The sequence below is a fragment of the Natrix helvetica genome, assembly GCF_964273705.1.
Source record: "Natrix helvetica genome assembly, chromosome: Z".
NCBI lineage: Eukaryota > Metazoa > Chordata > Lepidosauria > Squamata > Natricidae > Natrix > Natrix helvetica.
Window position 1 is genome coordinate 97954078 of NC_138554.1, and position 18923 is coordinate 97973000.

Consider the following 18923-nt stretch of genomic DNA (forward strand, 5'->3'; position numbering starts at 1 on the left):
CTTTGGGTAACTCGTGCAGGAGTTACCTCTGGTTGTCTAAGAGTGAAGTTGGAGAGGCAGCCACGGAGTTGGTCAATGTGCCTTCTCCAATTCTGACCATCCTCAAGCTCTATAAGATAAGAGTGAGGCCCGGTGAGGCCTATCACTGTGGCAGGAATCCAGAGAGTTCCCCTGGCGTAGTTGTGAGCGTAAACTGAATCCTCTACGCTAAAGATCCGAATCTTGCTTGTGGAGTCAGGTGGTGATGCGGCAGAATAGTTTAGGTGTAGCCAGTCTAAGTGGGACCTTAGCTGGTGACCCATGAGAAGCTTGGAGGGCTTCTCCCTGTAGTGGCACTGGGTGGGATGTGCTGAATTAGCAAATAGTGGTCAACCCATATTTGCCAATCTCCCAGGCCAATCCTAGAAAGGGCCTCTTTTGCAGATCTCACCATTCTCTTCACCTGACCATTGGAGGCCAGATGGAATGGCGCGACCAGGGCATGTCTGATTCCCTGTGCTGCTAAGAAGGTCTCGAATTGCATGGCTGTGAATTGGGGCCTGTTGTCAGAGACCAGGACATCGGGCAGGCCGTGTGTGGAGAAAAGTCTCTGTAGTACCTTGATGACCGCTTCTGCTGTAGTGGAGGTCCTCAGGACTACCTCTAGCCATTTCGAGTAGGCGTCCACAAATACGAGGAATGTCTGGCCATGAAATATGCCAGCAAAATCAATGGGCACCCTAGATCTCGGTGTTTGAGATTGCTCCCACTCCTTAGCGGGTGCCTCTGGGGGAGCTGGTCTAGACTCCTGGCACGGTGTGCAGGTAGCCACCCATTCTTTGATCTCCCTGTCCATGTTAGGCCACCACACGTAACTCCTGGCCAAAGACTTCATCCTGACAATTCCAGGATGCCCTACGTGTAAAGCCTCTAATACTGCAACGCGCAGTTTGGGTGGAACAACGACCCGGTTCCCCCCACAGCAAACAGCCATTAACGACAGACAATTAATCATGCTTACAATGGTACATTTTGAATTCAAACCGAACAGGCCCCTTGGGCCACCCCTCCACACCCAGTTCAAAATTATATGGTGGTGGAGTCTTTTGCAGAGTGGTGGGCAACATCACTGGACGAGACAGGACCAGTCTCTAAGCAGTCAATGAGAAGAACTGGCATCTTGGGGGTTGGGTCAGCAAGGAGTTCTGGTAGCGGGCAGCGGCTCAAAGCATCGGTGTGCCCCAAAGTGGAGCCTGGTCGGTGGACGAGGCGGTAGGATTAGGCAGCTAAGAAAATGGTCCATCTGATCATCCGCGGTGATAATGATACAGGAGTAGGTCGGTCCCCAGACAGCAAGCCCAGTAGCGGTTTATGGTTCATAATTAGTTCGAAATCACAACTGTATAGGTACTCATGGAACCTCTTTACTCTGGCCACTGCAGCCAAGAAAGGAAGCAGTCGAACCTCAGCATATACAAGTCCCAGTGCTCAGTGACTGGGTCATACAGAGTCGGTGGGGCGTGCATGGCCATTTTGTGTTCTGAAGGCGTTTTGAGTTTGCCGCTAAAAAATGGGTGCTCGAAGCCGCACTGAGCTCCGGGCTGTATTTACTTGCTGGAATGCTACACTCTTTTGGGTTCACCTAGTTGCCTTCCAATCCCACCTTCGTCGCCAGTGTTAGATCAGGTAATGGAAAGGCATACAAAGGCTAACGGTAACAACAGCTCTTTATTAACGCAGTAGCAGCTATGTACAATCCAGCGAAGGTTGAGTCTGACAGCAGCCCTTTTATAGAGAGCTGTCAGACCCTTCAACCAATGAGATTAAACCTCTGTTCCCGCCAGAACAGAGGACCTTGGTGGAAACCATTATAGCTGAAGCTAATATCTAACGAAACCTGTAATATTCTTTTCCAACACTGGCAGTAATAGTGAAAGACATCAGTTTAATATGGGTAGCATAAAATATAAATAGGTGCTATAATCAATTGGCACATCTCTTGTCCAAGGGGTTACTCAAAAATCAGAATCTGTTAACCAACTAAAGCATATTTGAAATCAACAGGGAACTTAGAAAAAAAGGTTTAAAAAATACTTATATTATATCAGTGTAATATAAAAAGGGTTTTGTCCTTTGCCTCTTTAAAGTAGTCATATTCTAGCCCGCCATCTTGTGCAATATCAGTCCACGCATCTTGGGATGAATATGTGCACAAGTGTTCTCAACTGCATTTTCATAGTAGCAGCTTTTCTAACTACACTGAAATTAGTTTTTGAAATATTCTTTTAAAGAGAAGAAAAACTACTGATTTTTTTGTATATAGCCATATTTCTTTTTACAATTTTCTTGATTCTCAAATTTTCTGAACATTGTCAATACCTATAGCAGATTATTCTTTCTCAAATACCATTTTTTTACTTTCCCAAACTGGTGAACCATAGCACTAATTTGTGAATATTAATTAATTAATTAATTAATTAATTAATTAATTAATTAATAAAAACAGTGGAAAATTATGGCATTGGAATTTATAGCACTGGCTTTAACAATTCTACCTTAAAAATTAATTGTGCAGAAAGGAAAAATGAGTTAAATAGTTAATTTAATTTTCTTGATCACTAGATCTCTAGTCACATAATAAGTAATAATATTTCAGCATTCCTTGTGATGGAAGCCACTCTGTGATATTGATCTCAGGAACTGTGGTGCAAGAAATCAAAAACATACAATGAAAGTCCTATTCTGAGCTTCCACAGCACCAATTAACTAGTGAATAGGGCTATTTTCTTTCATCACTATATTTGAGATTTTGGGCATATTAGGCAGGACGGTATAGCATGCTGTCAGTAAAAGAATTCCATATATACATAACTGCTATACTTCTTGGTATGGGAGGAATGAATTTCAAGTTGACTTGCAAAACAAGTACCCTCCTAGATTGATTGAAAGCTCATAGCTAAGCCTCCATTCTGTATTGTTTACATCCTTTTATAGAAACTTTAATTTCATTAGTTATATTAAAACATTTGTCAAAAAGTTGCTTTGGTCTCACTTGTGCATAGATAGGCCTTAGAAGTCCCTATTATTGGAATTTTATTACATGTCCCAGAGCCAAATATTATACAAGTTTGATTTAATGAGACTGGAAGCAGGGGATTTAAGTATAAGTGAACTTATTTATATATGCTAAAACAAAAACCAGCAAATTAGCTACTGATTCTGAGTTCAAATTTTGCAATGTTTTGTACTTGAGTAAAAACTAGGTTTGCTGTTATTGGTTTTTTTTGGTAGGACATGGGCACTTTTTAAAGATTTCCTAGATGAAAAAATAACACTTTTGAAGGTCATGAGTCATTTTTTTCACTACTCCAATAGTACAAGAAAAATGATCATGCACAGTCTTTCATTGGTTGATGACGATCATATGGACCTATATGTCTTATAGTATTAAATACAACATGTCTGACATTAAATACATATAATATCTAGAAAATGGCCATTAATAAACACATACTGTATACAGAGGTGGGATGCTCCTGGTTCAGCCCGGATTGGCTGAACCGGTAGTAGCGGTGGCAGGAGGCTCCGGACGCGTATGCGCAGAAGTGTTTCACATGTAGGAGCACTCTCAAACCAGTAGTAAAAAAATTGGTAACCCACCACTGACTGTACCTCTATAAACTCTGAAGTCATCTTCAGAAATTTCCCCAAGTTTTCCTACCAAATACACTTCACCAGATGGTAACAAGCCTTAAGTTCTATGGAGTAACTTTTCCACTTCTAAGTCTTTCCAAGATGTTCTAAAGGTGACCGTATGCTTAACTAAAAACAGGCATAAATATCATGTAACAATCAGTTCTCCCCGACAAACAGGAGATTGGAAGAAAATTAGCGTTTTGCCTGCTGAGCTATAGCCATTTCTGATGTAATAAATTCCTATTACCTACTCTTTACAGAAAACAAATATATCCTTCTACATGAACCCTCCCAATTGTGTGGACACTTTAGAAGAAAAAAGCTTCAGTTACTAACAATAAAAAAATTAAGTACAAGTTGCTGTAGCTTACAGAGTTTCCCAACCTTTCTGGTTTTGTGGACCGGCTGGGGGCAGGTGGGGAAGGGGATGTTTCCTTGCAGCATTATTATCCATACTATTTGTTTTTTATAGAAAGATACAATGTGTAATTTTTTTCTTGAACCTGAGATTATTGAAGTCATATTGTAAATAATTTTCAAGTGATTATATATTGCAACACTTCCTAAACAAAACACTTCCTAAAAACAAAATTACTGTATTCTCATGAAAACAAAGCCTCAAAAGTCTCTCTAGTGCAGGCTTGTTACCATGAGGCAATAATTTCAGTTTTTAAGCAAGCACAGTCTTCTTTTCTTAATCATTGTGCACCCCTAGGCAAAACATTTCTACTGAAATCATTAGAACAAGGCAAGGTGTATAAGCTAATATGCGGCTGTTCAGCCACTAAGCCAACTCCTGTAGCACCTAGGATATTCTGTACCAACAGATTTTATATCTCCACATACATTTGTAAAAACACTGCTTTAGGTTAAAAGCTGTTTAAGTTTTTGCTTTTCAAATTAAAATGTTAAAGATGATAATTCTTCTGTTGCTCCGTAATATCAGAGTAGCATTTTTTTCTCCTTCCAGGAGTTACCAGAGATTCAAACAATGGAAAACTCGATGAATAGACAAACTACGGATGTATACAACAAATACTATTTCAATGCTCTGTTCCAGATTTTTAAGGAACTCCGTGAAGAGTTGAATTTGGCACCAATTGGGTTGCTAAGAAATATCTTGGGTGAGAATTTAGAATAGCATGAGTGAAAAATTAGTTGTATTAATCTGATATGGAACTATGGACACACACGATTCCTATAAAACAATTTTGATTTCTAGGCAACAGCACTATAAAATGCAGAGAGCATGAGTACTGTACTGTATCTGGAAATCTGTATAACTAAATAAATTATGAAATGATCTGAATGAATAAACTAAGAAAGCAATAGGTTATAGATAGAAGACTGGATTAAATTTTGGTTATTATAGGTATTGGTGATAATAATGGATGTTTTCTGCATAACTATGGATTGTATGGATCCAACCCAGTGCATTAGACTTCTGTTAAGAAAACTCAGATGCAAATCTCAACTGAGCCATAACTCTTATTGATTGTAATAGTGCAGCACAATTTTATCAAGGAAAAGTTTTAGTGTGCACACCTTATCTCAATCAAAGTTCTCCCAATAGGTAAAAAGAAAGCAGTTATATTTGTTTTCTAAATTTCTCAGTTAATTTTAAAAAGAAAAGCACGTGACAGCCAAATTTGCATCATTTTTACTTTGGCTGGAGTTGAAGGAATTGTTTACCCAAGCCATCCTCCACAGAAGAAATATGTAATGGGAGGGGAAATGGACAGTCTAGAATAGCCCTATTATAGAGCAGAGCTATGCAGGACTTTCTCTTGCTGTGGAGAGAATTAAGCCTCCATCAACCTTTTCATCCTTATGTGATTGACCTGAATTACTGAGGGAACTGCTTGCCTCCCTCCAACACTTCTGGGATCAACTATCACTGATCCAATTAACAGTATTATGTGAACAGGACACCAAAAAAGCACAACCATTATTGTTCAATTTTCATATGCACATGAACATAATCTTGGATGTCCTTATTGATCACAAGTTAAATATGAGTCAGAATGTGATGCAGCTAGCAAATACTATGTTGTAGTACATTGTCAGGAATATACAGTAATTGTAAAAGTAATTGTTTCACTGTTTACCCAGTCTTGGTCAGACCCTAACTGACTTCATTCTTTGATTCTGTGGTTCCATAATAATCAACACCATTATTAAAATGTCAATGCAACTCCTATGGGCTATGCAGTTTTTCCTGTAAAACTTCAAAAATACAAAGAGAAGATTGTAGGGACAAAACGTTGGTGACTTTTGCAAGGAAGCTGATTGTAAATGAGCTGTACAATAATTAGAAGCTCTCATATTGTTGAATGAGATAAACTATACTAGCATATAGCTAAATTGTATGCAGTGGAAAATCAATATATCTCTCTCTAATATTTGCTTTTTCACGTATTGTTAACTATATGCTTAGGACTTCAAACTATATCGTGTGTCTTCGAAAATAAGACAGGGTCTAATTTTCTTTTTACACACAAAATATGGCTTGGGCTTTATTATGGGGGGAGGGTTTATTGTTTTGGGGTTGCCAGGTGGCTGCTCTCTTGCGAGCGGGCTCTCAAAGAACCAGGCACAGCCTCATGGGTGAATGGCTGTGTTGCGCTGTCACAGCAGTGCAACACAGCAGCCATGAAGTGACCACACTCATGAGCAGCCACCTGACAAATTCCCTTTCAGCCGGGCACAGTGCCATTCATTGACCTAGGGGTATCGGCAAGCCGTGTGAGCGCCTGTTCGCTGCCCGGTTCCCATGGCTTGGTGCCTTCAAAATGCCAGTGAATGATGCTCTGCACAGCTGGAGAGGGGGGTTGCGCGAGCCAGGGGACCTCCGCATGGCTTTTTCTCGGATTCCAAACCGAGTGTTCCGGCAATGGCCGCTCTGGGTGTGCGCTCTATGGTTGTGGGCCAGCTTCCAGCAGAGCGTACAACCATAGAGCGTATGCCCAGAGCGGTGACTGCCAGAACACTCAGTTTGGAAGCCACAGAAAAAGCTATGAGGCAGCAGTGGCAGCAGAGGTCCCCTGGCTCTGCGGAGAGAGCTGGGCCAGGGCATCGTGAAGGTGGGAGGTGTGCGAGTGAGAGTGGAACAGCCGCTTGCCCAATCTCCCTCACCAGCTGTGCAGAGCGCCATTCACTGCCATTTCGAAGGTGTCAAGCTGCGGCTTGCCGATACCCATAGGTCAGTGAATGGCGCTGTGTCCGGCTGGAAAGGGTGTTTGTCAGATGGCTGCTCATGAGTGTGGTCGCTTCATGGCTGCTGTGTTACGCTGCTGCGATAGCGCAACACAGCCATTCGCCGATGATCCTGTGCCCGGCTCTTTGGCAGCCCACTTGCAAGAGAGCAGCCACCCAGCAACCCCCCTCTTCAGCTGGACACAGAGACGCTCACCAACCTAGCGGTATCCGGAAGACACTAAGCAACCTGATCACCTTTGCCTCCCCCCCAGTTCCCGCAGCTTGGCACTTTCGGGATACCGCTAGGTTGGTGAGGGGAGTTGGTAGGGGGGTTGTCCAGGTGGCTTATTTGTGGGAGAGGGCTTATATTTTTGCCCACCAGAAAAATGTGGCATGGCCTTATTATCTTAACCTGTGTTGGAGAATAAGAGGAAGCAGTCAATAAACTAAACAAAAGGTCACTAGGTAAAGAACTTCTAATTTTTGATAATTAGGTTAACTTTTCTTATGTTTTCCTTAAAAGTGTACCTAATATGCATTTTCTTAATGTTGAGAACTTTATTCGAGTATGGCCTCCAAAGGCTCGCATTGCCTGAGATTTTTCATTTTCTCCCCTAAAGTATGCCACCTAAAGTATGGTAGAAAGGCAAAGAATGCTAATAGTGTAATATTTAATTGTCCATCATTAAGATAACTTTCTATAGAATGGTCTGAAACTGGGATAATTCTGAATACTATCCACTTTAACAGCAGAAAAACTAAATTAAATCCTTTACTTTAATACAATTATTCCTGTCTTCTAACCCCTCTTCCATACAATATACACATTTTCTCACTTGTATAAAATATCCTCCCTATATTTAGCTTTAACAAAGCAATTCTATTTGTGCAGTAAAGCATGTACTATTCTTCGTTTCTTTCCAGTTACAATTTGAGCTTGCTATGCTCCCTTTCAACATTGCAGCTGATTTTGTGGTTAGAGTCCATTTGTTTTCACATCAATGAAATTAATTTCCATTGGAAACTGCATCTGAGGCATTTAATCAAAATGGGCCTAAAATAATCCTGAAAAGCTCATCTGTCTTCCAATCTATATAGTGTTTTAAAAATTGGACATGTGCCTGCACTAATATTGCACTTTAGAGAGCTTAATGCTCTGTACTTCTAAGTATCAGTTACATCAAGACACTGGTAAATTAAAACAGTTCAAGATTCTGATTAATATTGATTTTATAAATATATAGACAAAACTACTGTAATATATCTTTATGTCAAGCAAAATGGAATTTGAATTGTTTGGTAACAATAAGGTATTTAATACTACAGGTACATTTCCTTGTTGTTAAAATATAGGACAAGAAGCATCCATTTTCAAAAGAGTGAAACTTCAAGCAAAGTTGTTGTAGAATGAAACAGATTTTTTTTTCTCACCCGCCTTATTCAAATTTGTGCTGAAACAGAACACTTGGTGCCAAGTAACAGACATTTTGTTTTGGACATTGATATAACACAAGAGTGATCTCCTGCCGGCATTACTACCAGTTCGGCAAAAAATTTCGCTCTGCACACGTGCACATTTGCAACACAAAAAGGTCTGTGCATGCGCACAATATTAGAAAACAAAGAAAAAGTACATTTTTTCAATGAAAATTGTTCTGCACATGTGCAGAACCAAAAATCAAGATGGCGTCCCCGAGCATAGAACCGGTTCGGGTGCATGTCTAGTCAAGTTACTATCTACTTGGCTGAACCGGTCCGAACCTGTTGGAACCCCCTCTGATATAATAGTATAAAACATTGGAATATGGATCCCCAATTCAAAATCAGAAAACCTCTTCCCTCAGAAGTACATCTTTAGGAATCTGTTTCCCAATCTTTTTCACTTAAAGATAAGTTTTAAAGCAACTATTAGGATGTCCAAGAATGTAGGAACTAGGAAATAATTACATTCCTCTTCAACAACAAATCAAAGAAACACACATTACAATTTCTGTTCTATAGAAGTCTCAATGTAACAATTCACAAATCTAAGAATTAGTTGTGCAATAATTCTCTGTAAATATTAAGTGTAGTTAATCACAGCTTGATTAGGTATCCCCCCCCCCCTTTTAAACTCCATTAAGTTTATTTAAGATGAATTTTATCAACATTTTATGTATTTCAACTATTAAAGACTCTTTTGTGTCCACAGGAGATAAACAATTTAAAAGATTAGTTTAATATACTGTGTAAGTAGCTGGGAAAAGCTGGTAGTTTAGAAAGTATTACTAAATATGCTGCCAAATTCCAAGGATCAAAAGGAACTGGGGAAATGTCTGCATGCATATGTAGCCTCACAATGCAGTTCTTGTCTGGGTGATATGTTTTTCTGTACAGTCAATATTTTTTTTATCATTGCACCTGCTTTTGGATTGCATCCCATGGGAGTCTGCATGGCCTTTACCTTGCCTGCATTCAGGCAATCTTTAACGACTTCGTTGTTTATCTAGGCCTGAGGCCAGGAGGTTTGGGCAGGCCTCATCTTAGCAGCAGGTGTTATGGAAGTATGTTGTGGTTTTGGTGGTTTTCTCCCAAAGGCCAATCATGTTTTACACTACATTGCATACTATTTTATATACATTACACATATTATAATTTTATGAATCCACTCCAGGGTCCTTAGGTAATGTAACTAACAAACAAACAATATGCCAGGAACAACAAGGAATCCCTTGTGTTTATAGGTTGAACTATGATATCATTCATGGGTAAAGGCCTACAGTAGCCTTTGCATTCATATAAATAGTCCCGCATGATCTAGAATCCTCTGCTCCCTTCTGCAGATAAGATGACCAGGTCTTCAGAAATGCCACCACTGAAGAAAGAAGGATCTGCTTAACATTTAAATTCCACATTGCAAACATGCTGCCTGAAGTGAACAAAATAATGAAATGAATTCTAAATGTGGGAAATAGAAAATGGGGAAAATGCAATTCTATTGTGAATTCAGCCATAGCTTTGTCTCGCTATTTGCCAGACAGTAGATACAGCAATGAACTATATGAACAGCATTTTTCCTGTTAGAAAACCTGTGAGAAAACCTGGTCATAATGAACATACTTCAATCTTGTGACTAGGAATTGACCTGAAATTCAATTAATGTACTGCTTATTATGCTGCTACCTGAATCCATGAATTGATACAGATAGTCTTATATCAAGAGTTAGAGTTGTGTAGGCTCATGATATTGATTGAATTCCATATTTATTTTGGGCTACTCCAACACCTGGAGCATCTCAGAGGTTCCAAAGTAACTAAGCATTTCTCTTAAGATAATCATATAGCCAATAACAGTCTTGATTTAGATGTTTCATGGGAAGAAATGCCTTAAATTTTTCAGTCATGGTAGTTCAAGACTAAGGTCTGATTAGTGGCTACATTTTACCTATTTATGGGAAAGATGGCTGGCCCAAAAGTCTATTAGATCTAATTGAATTCCAAAATAAAGGAATTGAAGTGAGTCCTATCAGCTTAGATTGGAACTTGTAGTACAGAATACCCGATTGACTGTATCCTCTGTAACCTAGATTACAAATGATATGTAGTATGCAAATATGGCTGTAGAGTTGCAAGATAGATATTTATAGTGCAGTGGAGAAAGACCTGATTCATATTCATAAGGTACACCATAAAGTTAATTTAAGACTTATATATGGTGATTGTTGTTGCAAAAAAAACCCTTTCCTTCCTGCATACATTGCATCCTTAAATTGTTTTTAGGTTTTGTGGGACCTCCCTATACTCCTACTTCATCCTCTTCCCAGAGTTCATTATTCACAAGCTGCTTTGATGTTTTTCATGTTTTTCCTTATATTTTTGCTGTTCTGGATGCTATGATTGATGCCAAGAGATAAAGTATTTGGTAATACTTATATGGATAGATTGGAACTGTTTGCAAATGTGGTATATGAAATGTGGACAGCCTTTTTGGTTTATAGCTTCTATAGTCTCCATGACTAGTACATAGGACATTTCCTTGGTTAAAAGAGCAAATATCAAAGTAAGACCTAATGTAAGGTGTTTTTCAAGGTTCCATTTGTTCCATGCTTTTTAGTATTTAAATGAAACTTATGAGAGAGATCATTGTATACTATCAACCAGACTTTAAAGCCCACTAAAGCAGATACCATAGAATTGACTGAAAGGATCTTCAGGATTCATAGATGATGAATGAGATGATATGCACTAGTGATGGGGTTGCTGCCGGCATTACTGCCGGTTCGGTGCATGCACAATTTTGCATGCGCAGTTGACCATAAATAGGCCTGCGCATGCATAAAATGTTAAAAATGAAAAATAAATTAATTAAAATTGTTCTGCGCATGTGCAGAACTGAAAAATAAGATGGAGGTGCCTACAAGCCATATAGGCAACCAGTTCAGGGATATGGCAAGCCTCGGTCGCTGTCAGTTCCAGTGACCCAGAGCACTAAACTACTACCTTATTGCACAGAAATAAACCACAACATTTTGGCTAAATCAGTTTTTCCGGTTCCGGCTGTGGATCGCGACAGGCGTGCTTCGCTCGCCCCGCGCGCTCTTGGTGGGCTCCCCCCTGATCTTGTTTTATGACAAATTATGACAAAGCTATTGGCTGAATATATTAAAAAAGACAGACAACAGATGGGATGGGATATTGACCTGGCCTATAGAGTCAATTCAACATATGCTAGAACACACAATGTTCCAAGGGAGGTTCACATTAAATTTCTTAGAAAGACTACAAGAGATGAGATCCTGAGTGCACAAAGGGGGCAAGTGTTAAAATACGAGGATAGAGAGATAGTCATCCTGAAACAAATCCCAGAGAAAGTTAGAAATAAAAGAAAAAAAATATTCACTTTTAGCGAAGAAATTATACCAGAAAGGGATTTGGTTTAGATGGCTTCTGCCAGAAGGTATGCTGATATTCTGGGAGTATGCTGATATTCTGGGAGGACACTAGAGTTAGAATTAATACAACTATGGAGGCTGAGGCCTTCATGGAAAAAAGCAAAGTGCTCCTAGATAAAACCGATGACATTACATGGGATACCCAAGACACGGGAGGTGCCGGAGCCTTGCCGGTGGGGGGAGAAGAGGCAACACTGAGAAAACTTAGATCACAAAAGTGAATTAGAAAAATAATGCAATTGCTAATACAGGGAATTTTTTCTGTTTGATGTAAAATAGATTGAAATTACTTGAAGATATAAGGTAAAAATATGCTGTCAAAATATTGCTAAGTAGTAACTATATAATGTATTAATAAGTCATGGTCAGATCACTCGCTTCTCCAACTGGACTTCCCTGGCGCTACTCCCCGCCGTGGGGAGGCGGAACCAGATTGTCCCAGATGGTTCCGCCCCAGGCGTCTGATGGAACCAGATAGGTTCCAGGTGGAGCTTGGGCCACCTCCTGCAGACCTGTCCCGCTCCCGGGCAGAGGACATGGTGGCCGCGTGGAACAGTGCGGCCGCCGGAGCCTTGGACCGGGTTGTGCCTTTGCGGCCTCTCCAATGGCAACGATCGACCCGGGCTCCCTGGTTTAACGGGGAGCTAAGGGCGATGAAACGCCACAGGAGACGCCTAGAGAACAAGTGGAGATCCTCCCGCTCCGAATCCGATTGAACACAGGTAAGAGCCTATTTAAGGACCTACCTTGTGGCAATAAGGGTGGCCAAACGTCAATATTGTGCCACCCTTATAGCGTCCGCAGAGAACCGCCCTGCCGCCCTGTTTCAGGTGACCCGCTCCCTGCTGTCGCAGGGACAACGGGACCCCCCATTGCAGGGTAGGGCAGAGGAGTTTGGGGAATACCTGCAGGATAAAATTGATCAGATCCGGAGGGGGTGGACCCACTCCAGTACTCCAGAGGGGGCGTCCGAGGCTAGTCTTGAGATTCCACGCTGGGAGGAGTTTGACCCTGTTGTCACCGAAGATTTGGACAGGTTGCGCGGGCAACTGCGAGCCACCACATGTTTATTGGACCCGTGTCCCTCCTGGTTGGTACTGGCTTCCTGGGAGGGTTCACGAGGCTGGCTACTGGGACTGGTGAACGCTTCGTTGGGTGAGGGCCTTTTACCAACCGCCTTGAAAGAGGCGGTGGTGAGACCCCTGCTCAAGAAGCCTTCTCTGGACCCAATGGAGCTAGCAAATTATCGTCCTGTCTCCAACCTTCCTTTTTTAGCGAAGGTTGTTGAGAGTGTGGTGGCTCAGCAGTTCCCGCGTCACCTGGAGGAAGATGATTATCTAGACCCGTGCCAGTCCGGCTTCAGGCCCGGTCACAGCACAGAGACGGCCTTGGTCGCGTTGGTGGATGATCTCTGGAGGGCAAAGGATGGGGGTTGTTCCTCCATCCTTGTCCTATTAGACCTCTCGGCGGCTTTCGATACCATCGACCATGGTATCCTATTGCGCCGTCTGGAGGGGTTGGGGATCGGGGGCACCGTATTGCGGTGGTTCCGCTCCTACCTCTCTGGCCGGACGCAATGTGTGTTGACAGGGGAGCAGAGGTCGACCCCGAGGCCCCTTACTTGTGGGGTCCCACAGGGGTCGATCCTCTCGCCTCTCCTGTTCAACACATATATGAAACCGCTGGGCGAGATCATCCGTGGTTTCGGGGTGGGATATCATCTGTACGCTGATGACACTCAGCTTTATATTTCCACCCCAAACCACCCCAACGAGGTTGTCAAAGTGATGTCCCGTTGTCTGGAAGCCGTGCGGGTCTGGATGGGTGACAACAGGCTCAGGCTCAACCCCTCCAAGACAGAGTGGCTGTGGCTTCCGGCTCCCCGGTACAACCAGCACATTCCATCGCTGGCCATCGGGGATGAACAATTAGCCCCGGTGGAACGGGCACGCAATTTGGGCGTCCTCCTTGATGCCCGGCTGGCTATGGAAGATCATGTGGCAGCCGTGGCGAGGGGGACGTTCCACCAGGTTCGCCTGGTGCGCCAATTGCGACCCCTTTTGGACCGGGAGGCCCTGCGCACAGTCACTCACGCGCTGGTGACGTCTCGCCTGGACTACTGTAATGCTCTCTACATGGGGCTCCCCTTGAGGTGCACCCAGAGACTGCAGTTGGTCCAGAATGCAGCCGCGCGGGTAATTATGGGGAGATCGAGGTTCTCCCATATAACACCGCTCCTGCGCGAGCTGCACTGGCTTCCTGTGGCCTACCGGGTGCGCTTCAAGGTGTTAGTTACCATCTTCAAAGCGCTCCATGGCATAGGGCCTAGTTACCTGCGGGATCGTGTCCTGCCCCATACATCCCTGCGGCCCATTCGCTCACACAGAGAGGGTCTCCTCCGGGTGCCGTCCTCTAGAGATTGTCAGAGGGCGGTGCCCAGGAGTAGGTCCTTCTCTGTGGCGGGCCCTACCCTTTGGAACGACCTCCCCCCAGACATTAGAACAACAACCGATCTCCGCTCCTTCCGCAGTAAACTGAAGACCCACCTGTTTCGGCTAGCCGGCCTGGCATAACTCGACAACTTTTCCACCCCTAGGTTATTTTGTAATTGTTAATTTTAGTTTTTAAACTATTAATGTTATTGGGGTTTTAACCTTTTTGAGTATTGTAATTATTTATTTATTTTTACCTCCTCTGTATGACACTGTGCTGACTGTTGCTTGTGTACGTTGCCCCGAGTCCCTGTGGGGAGAGGGGGCGACTAATAAGTTTAAATTAAATAAATAAATAAATAAATAAATAAATAAATAAATAAATAAATAAATAAGTGAAAGTTATGAGAATTGGGGGGGGGAGGTGCCATTTCCTGCATAATGTAGCTGTCAAAATTCGTAATTTCACCCATCATCCCCTTTCCTAGAATTTTTTGTAAAAACAATAAAAAAAATTGTTAAAAAAAAACATTTTGGCTAAATCAGAGGCTAGAAATATTCATTGGACTACTGGCATATTTTGAATCTTGAAGCCATGCTGTAGTCACTATTGAAGAATAACTACCACTTTATTTTATAAGACATACAAAGTCTTTACAAAAGTATTCTAGTAAATGAAGATAATGCTAGACCATGTTATTTTGTTATTTAAAAAAAAGGTAAAATAATCTAGAAAAACCTCAGGTTGGAATAGGAACTAGGTAATTAGGAATTCAAATTGGATTAGGAACTAGGAACTAGATGACTAGAAGGTAAGAATGCAGTATATTGCTTATTCCTTACTTATGCAAACTAATATACAATAAACTAAGACAGCAAATTGTTACATGTAAAAGAGCATGAGTGTAATGGAGAGCACAGATTTTGAAATAATGTGAAAAGAAACAATAAAGTCAGTTTACTATAATGTGCTTAATACTGCTTGATTTCCTCCTCTGAATCTATTCAGCTGAACGTACTACTTCTTCATTGGCTAAAGAAATTCTCTTATGGTCATAGAATCATGGAATTATAGAAACAATAATAGAATCAGGTTAGAAGGAACCTTGGAGGTCTTCTAGTCCAACCCCCTACCCAAGGAATGAGATCTTATTCCAAATGGCTATCCATTTTTTTTTTAAATCTCAGCAATGAGTACCCAGAAATCCAGGAAGCAAGCTATTCCTGTGATTAATTTTTCTCACTGTCAGGACATTTCTCCTTGTTGGGGTATCTCTTTAACTAGTTTCCACCCATTGCTTCTTGTTCTACCTTCAAGTGCTTTGGGGAATAAGTCAACCCCCTTTTCTCTATAATAGCCCATCAAGTACTGAAAAAAGCTATCATCTAAGACAGATGTCATCCCCAATCCTTCTCTTTGTTACACCAGACATATCTAGTGCATTCATCATATAGTTTAGCCTCCAGACCCCTTATAATTTTTGTTGCTTTTGTCTATATTCCAAATGTGGCTTCACTAGTGCATTATAGAACATACTATTACTTCTTGTGATGTTGATGCTATCCCTCTGTTGGCCTCAGCAGCCTAAGACTTCTTCTTCATCATCATCATTATTGGAATGAAGCACATTTCTAGCTCATATTTACATGGTGATCCATTAGGATACTTAGATCCATTTCATAATTTCTACTGTTGAGTCGGGTATTGCTTATGTTATACATGTGCATTTGGTTTTTTCCTCCCTAAATGCAGAACTTTACTTTTCTCAGTACAGAACTGCATCTTATTCGAAAGAGCCCAATGCTCAAGATCCTTCTGAATCTTGAGTCTATCTTCCAAACTGTTGGCAATTCCCATCACCAGCTTGGCCTTTTCCTAGAGACCAAAGTTTTGTCAAATACAAACCTTCAGTTGGATCTTGTATGTAGTTGCTGTCAGGTTAAAACCCCACGCCTATATAATGTTGGACCAATGAGTCCGTTGCCTTTACATCTCCTAAACCAAGGCCAACTTCCAGGTCAGTTCCTTATGACAGGTCTTTTCATCAAAGCCAGAATAAATCTTCCCCCACTTTTCTTACTCCATTTGCTGACTTATGCCAAAAGATCTATAGCTATCCCAGGTTACTAAAATTTGCACAAACTCTTATCTTTTTAATATGAATGACAGAACACTAACACAATGCAGAATGTGAAAATGTGATTCTCCATATTAGGCTATTTCATGCATGCTTTAACAATTGTGTATGAGAGCTGTATTTCACTGACTAAAGTGCCTGCGTAATGCAACAATGTGTTGAAACTCTCTGGAGAAATCTGTCACTGATTCACAGCCCTAAGCAACAGATTTCTGTGGGAAGATTTAGATTCAACTGTAAATTCATTTGGTTCCATGTTTACTCCATTTGTTCAGTGCTTTGTTGTTGTTTTCTTGAACGTATGTCCCAGATGTGCATGAGTATCTGTTTGAAGTCACATTGTCTATCATGAGATTTTTCAGTTCAAGATGTTAAAAGGAGACTATAAATGCCACAGAAAAGTGGCAGAAATCATATGGGGCCTTATTTACATTCTTCTTCTTCCCATTATTAACCATTTCAGATTTGTTGTCTAACTACTCACGTACTAATTGTAATACTTTGAATTAGTCATGGCCTGAAAATAAACAAACTGAATTGCTACAGAAATATACATACAACAAGAATGCATAATAAAACACACACTAGCAAAAGATTAGAAATACTGTAATTCAATTGAAATAAATATCTATAAGAATATTGGCACTTATGGAGGCCAGGACTATCTAAATCCTTCATCTGCAAATCTTTTTAAGAAGATATAAACAAGGTTATAAATACGCATAAGCACAATAAGAAAACAATATGCACTATTAAAGAACACTAAAAGTGAGAAGAAGCATTAAGCAAAAGTAAACACTAAATTAAATCAATCAAGAAATAAAATTATTTGTTGAATAAGCAGCAAATGACCATATTCAACAAGCTGCTTTAATCCATGATTATTTACATGACTGGGAATCATAGAGCCCCCTAAATATTGTAAGGCAGAGTAGATGGCTCAGTGCTTTCATGAACCCAGTTAATTGTGGCTTATTCAACAAATCATTATTCATTCGCTAACTCTGATCACTCATCTTTTGAGATAAGAATTGGTCATACTGACATGCAGTAGCAGTTCAAATTTTGTCTCCCCCCACCCCCACCCCTTTGTAAGTAATGGATTTTCTCTCTGAAACTTTTCATACATATTTTTACTCCTGAGTCATGTTTCAAATATATGTATAAAGTGATTTTATTTTATCTCTCTGTGAATTACTAGAATATTAAATTCTGTTGTGGTAAATCTGAACTTTCCTAGACAGAATTGCCTAATGCTTGATCACTCCGATAATTGTAAATTTCATTTAAAATGACAAAATTTTATTTTTTTATTAATCAACATACTGGTTTGATATACATGCTAGAATTTTCACTCCTAAAATAAAATATCTGGTCTTATTACTGGCTTTAATTCACTCAAATATTAACTCTGCAGAGGACCCTAGTCAACAGAAGTCACAATCAGTCCCATAAACAGTGACATCTGAGACAAGCCATGAAATGTGCTTTTACTCATCAATTCAGGTATGTAAAACTTAAGCAAGGCCAAGTTATATTGCTTCATGGAGCAGATATTCCCAAAACACTTTTCCTCTTCCTTGGCAGGAAGTATAGACAGTGACATATGCATAGTTATCAACTTTATAGTTGGGAACGCTGTTAGATATCTTTCTTAAAAGCAATAATTTTAATTACTATCAAAACTCAGAAAAATCTGTAATATTGGGTTTCTCTGAGGTCCTCCGTTTCTATTTTATCTGTTTTTTTATTCTGTTAATTATATTGCTATAGTTTGTTTGGATTAACAAAGGTTGATAGTTATTCTTTTTATTTTTATTTTTTGGAGGTGTCCTTGTTAGAGGGTTATAATGTTAGTTTTCTAGTTGTTGTTGTTTTTAAATTTGCTTACACATTTTTCTTTTATTTTCCAGGAAGTTCTACTATTGTAAAAGCTTTCATTTGCCTTTTGTTTTTGTTCTTGTCATTAACAAAAGAGAATTATCAGGCTACCGGGTGACTGAATCTGAGTTTCATATTAACTCTTTAAAACTATGCTGGCTTACTCAGAAGACTCATTGTGTACTGAGTACTTACAGTATTTCTAGTAGGTTAAGTTTAGATTGTGGCATCAAAGCTCAACATCATGCATATTCATCTGAAATAAAATCTCACTATCTGGCAAAACCAAAACCTTGGTCATCCTTGAGAAAAACAAGAGCAAAGAATTTCCCCACAAATAATAAAACAATTAATTTATGTTTTAAGATTGCAAATTAACATACATTCAGCTGGAGGCAAATTAATCTATGTCTGAAACACATGCATTGACTTGCTCTGTTTATTTGATAATGTAATAAGTGACTTAAAGTAAGGAAAGAAACATGCGACATATATGGGAAAATACACTAAATGGAAAATCCAGTAGCTGTTTGTTCTTTAACTTGTGGGAGAAAATCCCCCAATGAAAATAATTTGGCTTCTGGTCTGTGATCAAACACTGTCTTTATCCATTGCTATGGATAAATGTGGTAGTTGGGGTTTGAAATTAAGTGTCATTTGTATGATTT

General features: G+C 40.3%; 1 protein-coding gene across 2 annotated transcripts in view; it reads right to left on the reverse strand.

The window, feature by feature from the left end:
* The window catches only part of CREB5 (cAMP responsive element binding protein 5), a 267317-nt gene that overhangs the window by 66611 nt on the left and 181783 nt on the right, over positions 1-18923 (reverse strand). The gene's annotated exons all lie outside the window — the stretch shown is intronic.